A 16,387-nucleotide genomic window follows, 5' to 3' on the forward strand; every position below is an offset into this window, starting at 1 on the left:
TGCTCCTACCGGGTCAGCTGAGCAGCGAATTTCTATTTAACCACCTGCTTTCATGAGAGACTTCAGGGCTGCATGTTTTGAGCTCAGTAATGAGCCTGAAAAGCATTTCCAACCCCACTTACAAGTAAAACTAGCTAAAATGTGCCTGGCTTCTCTTCACTGAAAAGCTCATTCTGAGTACATTTTTAGTATACGTTTGCTCCTGCCGGGTCAGCTGAGCAGCGAATTTCTATTTAACCACCTGCTATCATGAGAGACCTCAGGGCTGCATGTTTTGAGCCCAGTACTGAGCCTGAAAAGCGTTTCCAACCCCACTTACAAGTAAAACTAGCTAAAATGTGCCTGGCTGCTATTCACTGAAAAGCTCATTCTGTGTACATTTTTGGCATACGTTTGCTCCTACCGGGTCAGCTGAGCAGCGAATTTCTTTTTAACCACCTGATTTCAAGAGAGACCTCAGGGCTGCATGTTTTGAGCTCAGTACTGAGCCTGAAAAGCATTTCCAACCCCACTTACAAGTAAAACTAGCTAAAATGTGCCTGGCTTCTCTTCACTGAAAAGCTCATTCTGAGTACATTTTTAGCATACGTTTGCTCCTGCCGGGTCAGCTGAGCAGCGAATTTCTATTTAACCACCTGCTATCATGAGAGACCTCAGGGCTGCATGTTTTGAGCCCAGTACTGATCCTGAAAAGCGTTTCCAACCCCACTTACAAGTAAAACTAGCTAAAATGTGCCTGGCTGCTATACACTGAAAAGCTCATTCTGTGTACATTTTTGGCATACGTTTGCTCCTACCGGGTCAGCTGAGCAGCGAATTTCTATTTAACCACCTGCTTTCATGAGAGACCACAGGGCTGCATGTTTTGAGCCCAGTACTGAGCCTGAAAAGCGTTTCCAACCCCACTTACAAGTAAAACTAGCTAAAATGTGCCTGGCTTCTCTTCACTGAAAAGCTCATTCCGAGTACATTTTTAGCACACGTTTGCTCCTGCCGGGTCAGCTGAGCAGCAAATTTCTATTTAACCACCTGCTATCATGAGAGACCTCAGGGCTGCATGTTTTGAGCCCAGTACTGATCCTGAAAAGCGTTTCCAACCCCACTTACAAGTAAAACTAGCTAAAATGTGCCTGGCTGCTATTCACTGAAAAGCTCATTCTGTGTACATTTTTGGCATACGTTTGCTCCTACCGGGTCAGCTGAGCAGTGAATTTCTATTTAACCACCTGCTTTCATGAGAGACCTCAGGGCTGCATGTTTTGAGCCAAGTACTGAGCCTGAAAAGCATTTCCAACCCCACTTACAAGTAAAACTAGCTAAAATATGCCTGGCTTCTCTTCACTGAAAAGCTCATTCTGAGTACATTTTTAGCATACGTTTGCTCCTGCCGGGTCAGCTGAGCAGCGAATTTCTATTTAACCACCTGCTATCATAAGAGACCTCAGGGCTGCATGTTTTGAGCCCAGTACTGATCCTGAAAAGCGTTTCCAACCCCACTTACAAGTAAAACTAGCTAAAATGTGCCAGGCTGCTATTCACTGAAAAGCTCATTCTGTGTACATTTTTGGCATACGTTTGCTCCTACCGGGTCAGCTGAGCAGCGAATTTCTATTTAACCACCTGCTTTCATGAGAGACCTCAGGGCTGCATGTTTTGAGCCCAGTACAGAGCCTGAAAAGCGTTTCCAACCCCACTTACAAGTAAAACTAGCTAAAATGTGCCTGGCTTCTCTTCACTGAAAAGCTCATTCTGAGTACATTTTTAGCATGCGTTTGCTCCTGCCGGGTCAGCTGAGCAGCGAATTTTTATTTAACCACCTGCTATCATGAGAGCCCTCAGGGCTGCATGTTTTGAGCCCAGTACTGAGCCTGAAAAGCATTTCCAACCCCACTTACAAGTAAAACTAGCTAAAATGTGCCTGGCTTCTCTTCACTGAAAAGCTCATTCTGAGTAAATTTTTAGCATACGTTTGCTCCTGCCGGGTCAGCTGAGCAGCGAATTTCTATTTCACCACCTGCTATCATGAGAGACCTCAGGGCTGCATGTTTTCAGCCCAGTACTGATCCTGAAAAGCGTTTCCAACCCCACTTACAAGTAAAACTAGCTAAAATGTGCCTGGCTGCTATTCACTGAAAAGCTCATTCTGTGTACATTTTTGGCATACGTTTGCTCCTACCGGGTCAGCTGAGCAGCGAATTTCTATTTAACCACCTGCTTTCATGAGAGACCTCAGGGCTGCATGTTTTGAGCCCAGTACTGAGCCTGAAAAGCGTTTCCAACCCCACTTACAAGTAAAACTAGCTAAAATGTGCCTGGCTTCTCTTCACTGAAAAGCTCATTCTGAGTACATTTTTAGCATACGTTTGCTCCTGCCGGGTCAGCTGAGCAGCGAATTTCTATTTAACCACCTGCTATCATGAGAGACCTCAGGGCTGCATGTTTTGAGCCCAGTACTGATCCTGAAAAGCGTTTCCAACCCCACTTACAAGTAAAACTAGCTAAAATGTGCCTGGCTGCTATTCACTGAAAAGCTCATTCTGTGTACATTTTTGGCATACGTTTGCTCCTACCGGGTCAGCTGAGCAGTGAATTTCTATTTAACCACCTGCTTTCATGAGAGACCTCAGGGCTGCATGTTTTGAGCCAAGTACTGAGCCTGAAAAGCATTTCCAACCCCACTTACAAGTAAAACTAGCTAAAATGTGCCTGGCTTCTCTTCACTGAAAAGCTCATTCTGAGTACATTTTTAGCATACGTTTGCTCCTGCCGGGTCAGCTGAGCAGCGAATTTCTATTTAACCACCTGCTATCATAAGAGACCTCAGGGCTGCATGTTTTGAGCCCAGCACTGACCCTGAAAAGTGTTTCCAACCCCACTTACAAGTAAAACTAGCTAAAATGTGCCAGGCTGCTATTCACTGAAAAGCTCATTCTGTGTACATTTTTGGCATACGTTTGCTCCTACCGGGTCAGCTGAGCAGCGAATTTCTATTTAACCACCTGCTTTCATGAGAGACCTCAGGGCTGCATGTTTTGAGCCCAGTACTGAGCCTGAAAAGCGTTTCCAACCCCACTTGAAAGTAAAACTAGCTAAAATGTGCCTGGCTTCTCTTCACTGAAAAGCTCATTTTGAGTACATTTTAGCATACGTTTGCTCCTGCCGGGTCAGCTGAGCAGCGAATTTCTATTTAACCACCTGCTGTCATGAGAGACCTCAGGGCTGCATGTTTTGAGCCCAGTACTGATCCTGAAAAGCGTTTCCAACCCCACTTACAAGTAAAACTAGCTAAAATGTGCCTGGCTGCTCTTCACTGAAAAGCTCATTCTGTGTACATTTTTGGCATACGTTTGCTCCTACCGGTTCAGCTGAGCAGTGAATTTCTATTTAACCACCTGCTTTCATGAGAGACCTCAGGGCTGCATGTTTTGAGCCAAGTACTGAGCCTGAAAAGCATTTCCAACCCCACTTACAAGTAAAACTAGCTAAAATGTGCCAGGCTGCTATTCACTGAAAAGCTCATTCTGTGTACATTTTTGGCATACGTTTGCTCCTACCGGGTCAGCTGAGCAGCGAATTTCTATTTAACCACCTGCTTTCATGAGAGACCTCAGGGCTGCATGTTTTGAGCCCAGTACTGATACTGAAAAGCGTTTCCAACCCCACTTACAAGTAAAACTAGCTAAAATGTGCCTGGCTTCTCTTCACTGAAAAGCTCATTCTGAGTACATTTTTAGCATACGTTTGCTCCTGCCGGGTCAGCTGAGCAGCGAATTTCTATTTAACCACCTGCTATCATGAGAGCCCTCAGGGCTGCATGTTTTGAGCCCAGTACTGAGCCTGAAAAGCATTTCCAACCCCACTTACAAGTAAAACTAGCTAAAATGTGCCTGGCTTCTCTTCACTGAAAAGCTCATTCTGAGTACATTTTTAGCATACGTTTGCTCCTGCCGGGTCAGCTGAGCAGCGAATTTCTATTTAACCACCTGCTATCATGAGAGACCTCAGGGCTGCATGTTTTAAGCCCAGTACTGATCCTGAAAAGCGTTTCCAACCCCACTTACAAGTAAAACTAGCTAAAATGTGCCTGGCTGCTATTCACTGAAAAGCTCATTCTGTGTACATTTTTGGCATACGTTAGCTCCTACCGGGTCAGGTGAGCAGCGAATTTCTATTTAACCACCTGCTTTCATGAGAGACCTCAGGGCTGCATGTTTTGAGCCCAGTACTGAGCCTGAAAAGCGTTTCCAACCCCACTTACAAGTAAAACTAGCTAAAATGTGCCTGGCTTCTCTTCACTGAAAAGCTCATTCTGAGTACATTTTTAGCATATGTTTGCTCCTGCCGGGTCAGCTGAGCAGCGAATTTCTATTTAACCACCTGCTTTCATGAGAGACCTCAGGGCTGCATGTTTTGAGCCCAGTACTGAGCCTGAAAAGCGTTTCCAACCCCACTTACAAGGAAAACTAGCTAAAATGTTCCTGGCTTCTCTTCACTGAAAAGCTCATTCTGAGTACATTTTTAGCATACATTTGCTCCTGCCGGGTCAGCTGAGCATCGAATTTCTATTTAACCACCTGCTTTCATGAGAGACATCAGGGCTGCATGTTTTGAGCCCAGTACTGAGCCTGAAAAGCGTTTTCAACCCCACTTACGAGTAAAACTAGCTAAAATGTGCCTGGCTTCTCTACACTGAAAAGCTCATTCTGAGTACATTTTTGGCATACGTTTGCTCCTGCCGGGTCAGCTGAGCAGCGAATTTCTATTTAACCACCTGCTATCATGAGAGACCTCAGGGCTGCATGTTTTGAGCCCAGTACTGATCCTGAAAAGCGTTTCCAACCCCACTTACAAGTAAAACTAGCTAAAATGTGCCTGGCTGCTATTCACTGAAAAGCTCATTCTGAGTACATTTTTAGCATACGTTTGCTCCTGCCGGGTCAGCTGAGCAGCGAATTTCTATTTAACCACCTGCTATCATGAGAGACCTCAGGGCTGCAGGTTTTGAGCCCAGTACTGAGCCTGAAAAGTGTTTCCAACCCCACTTACAAGTAAAACTAGCTAAAATGTGCCTGGCTGCTATTCACTGAAAAGCTCATTCTGTGTACATTTTTGGCATACGTTTGCTCCTACCGGGTCAGCTGAGCAGCGAATTTCTATTTAACCACCTGATTTCATGAGAGACCTCAGGGCTGCATGTTTTGAGCCCAGTACTGAGCCTGAAAAGCATTTCCAACCCCACTTACAAGTAAAACTAGCTAAAATGTGCCTGGCTTCTCTTCACTGAAAAGCTCATTCTGAGTACATTCTTAGCATACGTTTGCTCCTGCCGGGTCAGCTGAGCAGCGAATTTCTATTTAACCACCTGCTATCATGAGAGACCTCAGGGCTGCATGTTTTGTGCCCAGTACTGATCCTGAAAAGCGTTTCCAACCCCACTTACAAGTAAAACTAGCTAAAATGTGCCTGGCTGCTATTCACTGAAAAGCTCATTCTGTGTACATTTTTGGCATACGTTTGCTCCTACCGGGTCAGCTGAGCAGCGAATTTCTATTTAACCACCTGCTTTCATGAGAGACCTCAGGGCTGCATGTTTTGAGCCCAGTACTGAGCCTGAAAAGCGTTTCCAACCCCACTTACAAGTAAAACTAGCTAAAATGTGCCTGGCTTCTCTTCACTGAAAAGCTCATTCTGAGTACATTTTTAGCATACGTTTGCTCCTGCCGGGTCAGCTGAGCAGCGAATTTCTATTTAACCACCTGCTATCATGAGAGACCTCAGGGCTGCATGTTTTGAGCCCATTACTGATCCTGAAAAGCGTTTCCAACCCCACTTACAAGTAAAACTAGCTAAAATGTGCCTGGCTGCTATTCACTGAAAAGCTCATTCTGTGTACATTTTTGGCATACGTTTGCTCCTACCGGGTCAGCTGAGCAGCGAATTTCTATTTAACCACCTGCTTTCATGAGAGACCACAGGGCTGCATGTTTTGAGCCCAGTACTGAGCCTGAAAAGCGTTTCCAACCCCACTTACAAGTAAAACTAGCTAAAATGTGCCTGGCTTCTCTTCACTGAAAAGCTCATTCCGAGTACATTTTTAGCATACGTTTGCTCCTGCCGGGTCAGCTGAGCAGCGAATTTCTATTTAACCACCTGCTATCATGAGAGACCTCAGGGCTGCATGTTTTGAGCCCAGTACTGATCCTGAAAAGCGTTTCCAACCCCACTTACAAGTAAAACTAGCTAAAATGTGCCTGGCTGCTATTCACTGAAAAGCTCATTCTGTGTACATTTTTGGCATACGTTTGCTCCTACCGGGTCAGCTGAGCAGTGAATTTCTATTTAACCACCTGCTTTCATGAGAGACCTCAGGGCTGCATGTTTTGAGCCAAGTACTGAGCCTGAAAAGCATTTCCAACCCCACTTACAAGTAAAACTAGCTAAAATGTGCCTGGCTTCTCTTCACTGAAAAGCTCATTCTGAGTACATTTTTAGCATACGTTTGCTCCTGCCGGGTCAGCTGAGCAGCGAATTTCTATTTAACCACCTGCTATCATAAGAGACCTCAGGGCTGCATGTTTTGAGCCCAGTACTGATCCTGAAAAGCCTTTCCAACCCCACTTACAAGTAAAACTAGCTAAAATGTGCCAGGCTGCTATTCACTGAAAAGCTCATTCTGAGTACATTTTTAGCATGCGTTTGCTCCTGCCGGGTCAGCTGAGCAGCGAATTTTTATTTAACCACCTGCTATCATGAGAGCCCTCAGGGCTGCATGTTTTGAGCCCAGTACTGAGCCTGAAAAGCATTTCCAACCCCACTTACAAGTAAAACTAGCTAAAATGTGCCTGGCTTCTCTTCACTGAAAAGCTCATTCTGAGTAAATTTTTAGCATACGTTTGCTCCTGCCGGGTCAGCTGAGCAGCGAATTTCTATTTCACCACCTGCTATCATGAGAGACCTCAGGGCTGCATGTTTTAAGCCCAGTACTGAGCCTGAAAAGCGTTTCCAACCCCACTTACAAGTAAAACTAGCTAAAATGTGCCTGGCTTCTCTTCACTGAAAAGCTCATTCTGTGTACATTTTTGGCATACGTTTGCTCCTACCGGGTCAGCTGAGCAGTGAATTTCTATTTAACCACCTGCTTTCATGAGAGACCTCAGGGCTGCATGTTTTGAGCCCAGTACAGAGCCTGAAAAGCGTTTCCAACCCCACTTACAAGTAAAACTAGCTAAAATGTGCCTGGCTTCTCTTCACTGAAAAGCTCATTCTGAGTAAATTTTTAGCATACGTTTGCTCCTGCCGGGTCAGCTGAGCAGCGAATTTCTATTTCACCACCTGCTATCATGAGAGACCTCAGGGCTGCATGTTTTAAGCCCAGTACTGATCCTGAAAAGCGTTTCCAACCCCACTTACAAGTAAAACTAGCTAAAATGTGCCTGGCTGCTATTCACTGAAAAGCTCATTCTGTGTACATTTTTGGCATACGTTTGCTCCTACCGGGTCAGCTGAGCAGCGAATTTCTATTTAACCACCTGCTTTCATGAGAGACCTCAGGGCTGCATGTTTTGAGCCCAGTACTGAGCCTGAAAAGCGTTTCCAACCCCACTTACAAGTAAAACTAGCTAAAATGTGCCTGGCTTCTCTTCACTGAAAAGCTCATTCGGAGTACATTTTTAGCATATGTTTGCTCCTGCCGGGTCAGCTGAGCAGCGAATTTCTATTTAACCACCTGCTATCATGAGAGACCTCAGGGCTGCATGTTTTGAGCCCAGTACTGATCCTGAAAAGCGTTTCCAACCCCACTTACAAGTAAAACTAGCTAAAATGTGCCTGGCTTCTCTTCACTGAAAAGCTCATTCTGAGTACATTTTTAGCATATACGTTTGCTCCTGCCGAATCAGCTGAGCAGCGAATTTCCATTTAACCACCTGCTTTCATGAGAGACCTCAGGGCTGCATGTTTTGAGCCCAGTACTGAGCCTGAAAAGCGTTTCCAACCCCACTTACAAGTAAAACTAGCTAAAATGTACCTGGCTTCTCTTCACTGAAAAGCTCATTCTGAGTACATTTTTAGCATACATTTGCTCCTGCCGGGTCAGCTGAGCATCGAATTTCTATTTAACCACCTGCTTTCATGATAGACCTCAGGGCTGCATGTTTTGAGCCCAGTACTGAGCCTGAAAAGCGTTTCCAACCCCACTTACAAGTAAAACTAGCTAAAATGTGCCTGGCTTCTCTTCACTGAAAAGCTCATTCTGAGTACATTTTTGGCATACGTTTGCTCCTGCCGGGTCAGCTGAGCAGCGAATTTCTATTTAACCACCTGCTATCATGAGAGACCTCAGGGCTGCATGTTTTGAGCCCAGTACTGATCCTGAAAAGCGTTTCCAACCCCACTTACAAGTAAAACTAGCTAAAATGTGCCTGGCTGCTATTCACTGAAAAGCTCATTCTGAGTACATTTTTAGCATACGTTTGCTCCTGCCGGGTCAGCTGAGCAGCGAATTTCTATTTAACCACCTGCTATCATGAGAGACCTCAGGGCTGCATGTTTTGAGCCCAGTACTGAGCCTGAAAAGCGTTTCCAACCCCACTTACAAGTAAAACTAGCTAAAATGTGCCTGGCTGCTATTCACTGAAAAGCTCATTCTGTGTACATTTTTGGCATACGTTTGCTCCTACCGGGTCAGCTGAGCAGCGAATTTCTATGTAACCACCTGATTTCATGAGAGACCTCAGGGCTGCATGTTTTGAGCCCAGTATTGAGCCTGAAAAGCATTTCCAACCCCACTTACAAGTAAAACTAGCTAAAATGTGCCTGGCTTCTCTTCACTGAAAAGCTCATTCTGAGTACATTTTTAGCATACGTTTGCTCCTGCCGGGTCAGCTGAGCAGCGAATTTCTATTTAACCACCTGCTATCATGAGAGACCTCAGGGCTGCATGTTTTGAGCCCAGTACTGATCCTGAAAAGCGTTTCCAACCCCACTTACAAGTAAAACTAGCGAAAATGTGCCTGGCTGCTATTCACTGAAAAGCTCATTCTGTGTACATTTTTGGCATACGTTTGCTCCTACCGGGTCAGCTGAGCAGCGAATTTCTATTTAACCACCTGCTTTCATGAGAGACCTCAGGGCTGCATGTTTTGAGCTCAGTACTGAGCCTGAAAAGCATTTCCAACCCCACTTACAAGTAAAACTAGCTAAAATGTGCCTGGCTTCTCTTCACTGAAAAGCTCATTCTGAGTACATTTTTAGCATACGTTTGCTCCTGCCGGGTCAGCTGAGCAGTGAATTTCTATTTAACCACCTGCTATCATGAGAGACCTCAGGGCTGCATGTTTTGTGCCCAGTACTGATCCTGAAAAGCGTTTCCAACCCCACTTACAAGTAAAACTAGCTAAAATGTGCCTGGCTGCTATTCACTGAAAAGCTCATTCTGTGTACATTTTTGGCATACGTTTGCCCCTACCGGGTCAGCTGAGCAGCGAATTTCTATTTAACCACCTGCTTTCATGAGAGACCTCAGGGCTGCATGTTTTGAGCCCAGTACTGATCCTGAAAAGCGTTTCCAACCCCACTTACAAGTAAAACTAGCGAAAATGTGCCTGGCTGCTATTCACTGAAAAGCTCATTCTGTGTACATTTTTGGCATACGTTTGCTCCTGCCGGGTCAGCTGAGCAGCGAATTTCTATTTAACCACCTGCTATCATGAGAGACCTCAGGGCTGCATGTTTTGAGCCCAGTACTGATCCTGAAAAGCGTTTCCAACCCCACTTACAAGTAAAACTAGCTAAAATGTGCCTGGCTGCTATTCACTGAAAAGCGCATTCTGTGTACATTTTTGGCATACGTTTGCTCCTACCGGGTCAGCTGAGCAGTGAATTTCTATTTAACCACCTGCTTTCATGAGAGACCTCAGGGCTGCATGTTTTGAGCCAAGTACTGAGCCTGAAAAGCATTTCCAACCCCACTTACAAGTAAAACTAGCTAAAATATGCCTGGCTTCTCTTCACTGAAAAGCTCATTCTGAGTACATTTTTAGCATACGTTTGCTCCTGCCGGGTCAGCTGAGCAGCGAATTTCTATTTAACCACCTGCTATCATAAGAGACCTCAGGGCTGCATGTTTTGAGCCCAGTACTGATCCTGAAAAGCGTTTCCAACCCCACTTACAAGTAAAACTAGCTAAAATGTGCCAGGCTGCTATTCACTGAAAAGCTCATTCTGTGTACATTTTTGGCATACGTTTGCTCCTACCGGGTCAGCTGAGCAGCGAATTTCTATTTAACCACCTGCTTTCATGAGAGACCTCAGGGCTGCATGTTTTGAGCCCAGTACAGAGCCTGAAAAGCGTTTCCAACCCCACTTACAAGTAAAACTAGCTAAAATGTGCCTGGCTTCTCTTCACTGAAAAGCTCATTCTGAGTACATTTTTAGCATGCGTTTGCTCCTGCCGGGTCAGCTGAGCAGCGAATTTTTATTTAACCACCTGCTATCATGAGAGCCCTCAGGGCTGCATGTTTTGAGCCCAGTACTGAGCCTGAAAAGCATTTCCAACCCCACTTACAAGTAAAACTAGCTAAAATGTGCCTGGCTTCTCTTCACTGAAAAGCTCATTCTGAGTAAATTTTTAGCATACGTTTGCTCCTGCCGGGTCAGCTGAGCAGCGAATTTCTATTTCACCACCTGCTATCATGAGAGACCTCAGGGCTGCATGTTTTCAGCCCAGTACTGATCCTGAAAAGCGTTTCCAACCCCACTTACAAGTAAAACTAGCTAAAATGTGCCTGGCTGCTATTCACTGAAAAGCTCATTCTGTGTACATTTTTGGCATACGTTTGCTCCTACCGGGTCAGCTGAGCAGCGAATTTCTATTTAACCACCTGCTTTCATGAGAGACCTCAGGGCTGCATGTTTTGAGCCCAGTACTGAGCCTGAAAAGCGTTTCCAACCCCACTTACAAGTAAAACTAGCTAAAATGTGCCTGGCTTCTCTTCACTGAAAAGCTCATTCTGAGTACATTTTTAGCATACGTTTGCTCCTGCCGGGTCAGCTGAGCAGCGAATTTCTATTTAACCACCTGCTATCATGAGAGACCTCAGGGCTGCATGTTTTGAGCCCAGTACTGATCCTGAAAAGCGTTTCCAACCCCACTTACAAGTAAAACTAGCTAAAATGTGCCTGGCTGCTATTCACTGAAAAGCTCATTCTGTGTACATTTTTGGCATACGTTTGCTCCTACCGGGTCAGCTGAGCAGCGAATTTCTATTTAACCACCTGCTTTCATGAGAGACCTCAGGGCTGCATGTTTTGAGCCAAGTACTGAGCCTGAAAAGCATTTCCAACCCCACTTACAAGTAAAACTAGCTAAAATGTGCCTGGCTTCTCTTCACTGAAAAGCTCATTCTGAGTACATTTTTAGCATACGTTTGCTCCTGCCGGGTCAGCTGAGCAGCGAATTTCTATTTAACCACCTGCTATCATAAGAGACCTCAGGGCTGCATGTTTTGAGCCCAGCACTGACCCTGAAAAGTGTTTCCAACCCCACTTACAAGTAAAACTAGCTAAAATGTGCCAGGCTGCTATTCACTGAAAAGCTCATTCTGTGTACATTTTTGGCATACGTTTGCTCCTACCGGGTCAGCTGAGCAGCGAATTTCTATTTAACCACCTGCTTTCATGAGAGACCTCAGGGCTGCATGTTTTGAGCCCAGTACTGAGCCTGAAAAGCGTTTCCAACCCCACTTGAAAGTAAAACTAGCTAAAATGTGCCTGGCTTCTCTTCACTGAAAAGCTCATTTTGAGTACATTTTAGCATACGTTTGCTCCTGCCGGGTCAGCTGAGCAGCGAATTTCTATTTAACCACCTGCTGTCATGAGAGACCTCAGGGCTGCATGTTTTGAGCCCAGTACTGATCCTGAAAAGCGTTTCCAACCCCACTTACAAGTAAAACTAGCTAAAATGTGCCTGGCTGCTATTCACTGAAAAGCTCATTCTGTGTACATTTTTGGCATACGTTTGCTCCTACCGGTTCAGCTGAGCAGTGAATTTCTATTTAACCACCTGCTTTCATGAGAGACCTCAGGGCTGCATGTTTTGAGCCAAGTACTGAGCCTGAAAAGCATTTCCAACCCCACTTACAAGTAAAACTAGCTAAAATGTGCCAGGCTGCTATTCACTGAAAAGCTCATTCTGTGTACATTTTTGGCATACGTTTGCTCCTACCGGGTCAGCTGAGCAGCGAATTTCTATTTAACCACCTGCTTTCATGAGAGACCTCAGGGCTGCATGTTTTGAGCCCAGTACTGATCCTGAAAAGCGTTTCCAACCCCACTTACAAGTAAAACTAGCTAAAATGTGCCTGGCTTCTCTTCACTGAAAAGCTCATTCTGAGTACATTTTTAGCATACGTTTGCTCCTGCCGGGTCAGCTGAGCAGCGAATTTCTATTTAACCACCTGCTATCATGAGAGCCCTCAGGGCTGCATGTTTTGAGCCCAGTACTGAGCCTGAAAAGCATTTCCAACCCCACTTACAAGTAAAACTAGCTAAAATGTGCCTGGCTTCTCTTCACTGAAAAGCTCATTCTGAGTACATTTTTAGCATACGTTTGCTCCTGCCGGGTCAGCTGAGCAGCGAATTTCTATTTAACCACCTGCTATCATGAGAGACCTCAGGGCTGCATGTTTTAAGCCCAGTACTGATCCTGAAAAGCGTTTCCAACCCCACTTACAAGTAAAACTAGCTAAAATGTGCCTGGCTGCTATTCACTGAAAAGCTCATTCTGTGTACATTTTTGGCATACGTTAGCTCCTACCGGGTCAGGTGAGCAGCGAATTTCTATTTAACCACCTGCTTTCATGAGAGACCTCAGGGCTGCATGTTTTGAGCCCAGTACTGAGCCTGAAAAGCGTTTCCAACCCCACTTACAAGTAAAACTAGCTAAAATGTGCCTGGCTTCTCTTCACTGAAAAGCTCATTCTGAGTACATTTTTAGCATATGTTTGCTCCTGCCGGGTCAGCTGAGCAGCGAATTTCTATTTAACCACCTGCTTTCATGAGAGACCTCAGGGCTGCATGTTTTGAGCCCAGTACTGAGCCTGAAAAGCGTTTCCAACCCCACTTACAAGGAAAAATAGCTAAAATGTTCCAGGCTTCTCTTCACTGAAAAGCTCATTCTGAGTACATTTTTAGCATACATTTGCTCCTGCCGGGTCAGCTGAGCATCGAATTTCTATTTAACCACCTGCTTTCATGAGAGACATCAGGGCTGCATGTTTTGAGCCCAGTACTGAGCCTGAAAAGCGTTTTCAACCCCACTTACGAGTAAAACTAGCTAAAATGTGCCTGGCTTCTCTACACTGAAAAGCTCATTCTGAGTACATTTTTGGCATACGTTTGCTCCTGCCGGGTCAGCTGAGCAGCGAATTTCTATTTAACCACCTGCTATCATGAGAGACCTCAGGGCTGCATGTTTTGAGCCCAGTACTGATCCTGAAAAGCGTTTCCAACCCCACTTACAAGTAAAACTAGCTAAAATGTGCCTGGCTGCTATTCACTGAAAAGCTCATTCTGAGTACATTTTTAGCATACGTTTGCTCCTGCCGGGTCAGCTGAGCAGCGAATTTCTATTTAACCACCTGCTATCATGAGAGACCTCAGGGCTGCAGGTTTTGAGCCCAGTACTGAGCCTGAAAAGTGTTTCCAACCCCACTTACAAGTAAAACTAGCTAAAATGTGCCTGGCTGCTATTCACTGAAAAGCTCATTCTGTGTACATTTTTGGCATACGTTTGCTCCTACCGGGTCAGCTGAGCAGCGAATTTCTATTTAACCACCCGATTTCATGAGAGACCTCAGGGCTGCATGTTTTGAGCCCAGTACTGAGCCTGAAAAGCATTTCCAACCCCACTTACAAGTAAAACTAGCTAAAATGTGCCTGGCTTCTCTTCACTGAAAAGCTCATTCTGAGTACATTCTTAGCATACGTTTGCTCCTGCCGGGTCAGCTGAGCAGCGAATTTCTATTTAACCACCTGCTATCATGAGAGACCTCAGGGCTGCATGTTTTGTGCCCAGTACTGATCCTGAAAAGCGTTTCCAACCCCACTTACAAGTAAAACTAGCTAAAATGTGCCTGGCTGCTATTCACTGAAAAGCTCATTCTGTGTACATTTTTGGCATACGTTTGCTCCTACCGGGTCAGCTGAGCAGCGAATTTCTATTTAACCACCTGCTTTCATGAGAGACCTCAGGGCTGCATGTTTTGAGCCCAGTACTGAGCCTGAAAAGCGTTTCCAACCCCACTTACAAGTAAAACTAGCTAAAATGTGCCTGGCTTCTCTTCACTGAAAAGCTCATTCTGAGTACATTTTTAGCATACGTTTGCTCCTGCCGGGTCAGCTGAGCAGCGAATTTCTATTTAACCACCTGCTATCATGAGAGACCTCAGGGCTGCATGTTTTGAGCCCAGTACTGATCCTGAAAAGCGTTTCCAACCCCACTTACAAGTAAAACTAGCAAAAATGTGCCTGGCTGCTATTCACTGAAAAGCTCATTCTGTGTACATTTTTGGCATACGTTTGCTCCTACCGGGTCAGCTGAGCAGCGAATTTCTATTTAACCACCTGCTTTCATGAGAGACCTCAGGGCTGCATGTTTTGAGCTCAGTAATGAGCCTGAAAAGCATTTCCAACCCCACTTACAAGTAAAACTAGCTAAAATGTGCCTGGCTTCTCTTCACTGAAAAGCTCATTCTGAGTACATTTTTGGCATACGTTTGCTCCTACCGGGTCAGCTGAGCAGCGAATTTCTATTTAACCACCTGATTTCAAGAGAGACCTCAGGGCTGCATGTTTTGAGCTCAGTACTGAGCCTGAAAAGCATTTCCAACCCCACTTACAAGTAAAACTAGCTAAAATGTGCCTGGCTTCTCTTCACTGAAAAGCTCATTCTGAGTACATTTTTAGCATACGTTTGCTCCTGCCGGGTCAGCTGAGCAGCGAATTTCTATTTAACCACCTGCTATCATGAGAGACCTCAGGGCTGCATGTTTTGAGCCCAGTACTGATCCTGAAAAGCGTTTCCAACCCCACTTACAAGTAAAACTAGCTAAAATGTGCCTGGCTGCTATTCACTGAAAAGCTCATTCTGTGTACATTTTTGGCATACGTTTGCTCCTACCGGGTCAGCTGAGCAGCGAATTTCTATTTAACCACCTGCTTTCATGAGAGACCACAGGGCTGCATGTTTTGAGCCCAGTACTGAGCCTGAAAAGCGTTTCCAACCCCACTTACAAGTAAAACTAGCTAAAATGTGCCTGGCTTCTCTTCACTGAAAAGCTCATTCCGAGTACATTTTTAGCATACGTTTGCTCCTGCCGGGTCAGCTGAGCAGCGAATTTCTATTTAACCACCTGCTATCATGAGAGACCTCAGGGCTGCATGTTTTGAGCCCAGTACTGATCCTGAAAAGCGTTTCCAACCCCACTTACAAGTAAAACTAGCTAAAATGTGCCTGGCTGCTATTCACTGAAAAGCTCATTCTGTGTACATTTTTGGCATACGTTTGCTCCTACCGGGTCAGCTGAGCAGTGAATTTCTATTTAACCACCTGCTTTCATGAGAGACCTCAGGGCTGCATGTTTTGAGCCAAGTACTGAGCCTGAAAAGCATTTCCAACCCCACTTACAAGTAAAACTAGCTAAAATGTGCCTGGCTTCTCTTCACTGAAAAGCTCATTCTGAGTACATTTTTAGCATACGTTTGCTCCTGCCGGGTCAGCTGAGCAGCGAATTTCTATTTAACCACCTGCTATCATAAGAGACCTCAGGGCTGCATGTTTTGAGCCCAGTACTGATCCTGAAAAGCGTTTCCAACCCCACTTACAAGTAAAACTAGCTAAAATGTGCCAGGCTGCTATTCACTGAAAAGCTCATTCTGAGTACATTTTTAGCATGCGTTTGCTCCTGCCGGGTCAGCTGAGCAGCGAATTTTTATTTAACCACCTGCTATCATGAGAGCCCTCAGGGCTGCATGTTTTGAGCCCAGTACTGAGCCTGAAAAGCATTTCCAACCCCACTTACAAGTAAAACTAGCTAAAATGTGCCTGGCTTCTCTTCACTGAAAAGCTCATTCTGAGTAAATTTTTAGCATACGTTTGCTCCTGCCGGGTCAGCTGAGCAGCGAATTTCTATTTCACCACCTGCTATCATGAGAGACCTCAGGGCTGCATGTTTTAAGCCCAGTACTGAGCCTGAAAAGCGTTTCCAACCCCACTTACAAGTAAAACTAGCTAAAATGTGCCTGGCTTCTCTTCACTGAAAAGCTCATTCTGTGTACATTTTTGGCATACGTTTGCTCCTACCGGGTCAGCTGAGCAGTGAATTTCTAT

The sequence above is a fragment of the Lissotriton vulgaris genome, chromosome 4_1, assembly GCF_964263255.1.
Source record: "Lissotriton vulgaris chromosome 4_1, aLisVul1.2, whole genome shotgun sequence".
In the NCBI taxonomy this organism is placed as follows: Eukaryota; Metazoa; Chordata; class Amphibia; order Caudata; family Salamandridae; genus Lissotriton; species Lissotriton vulgaris.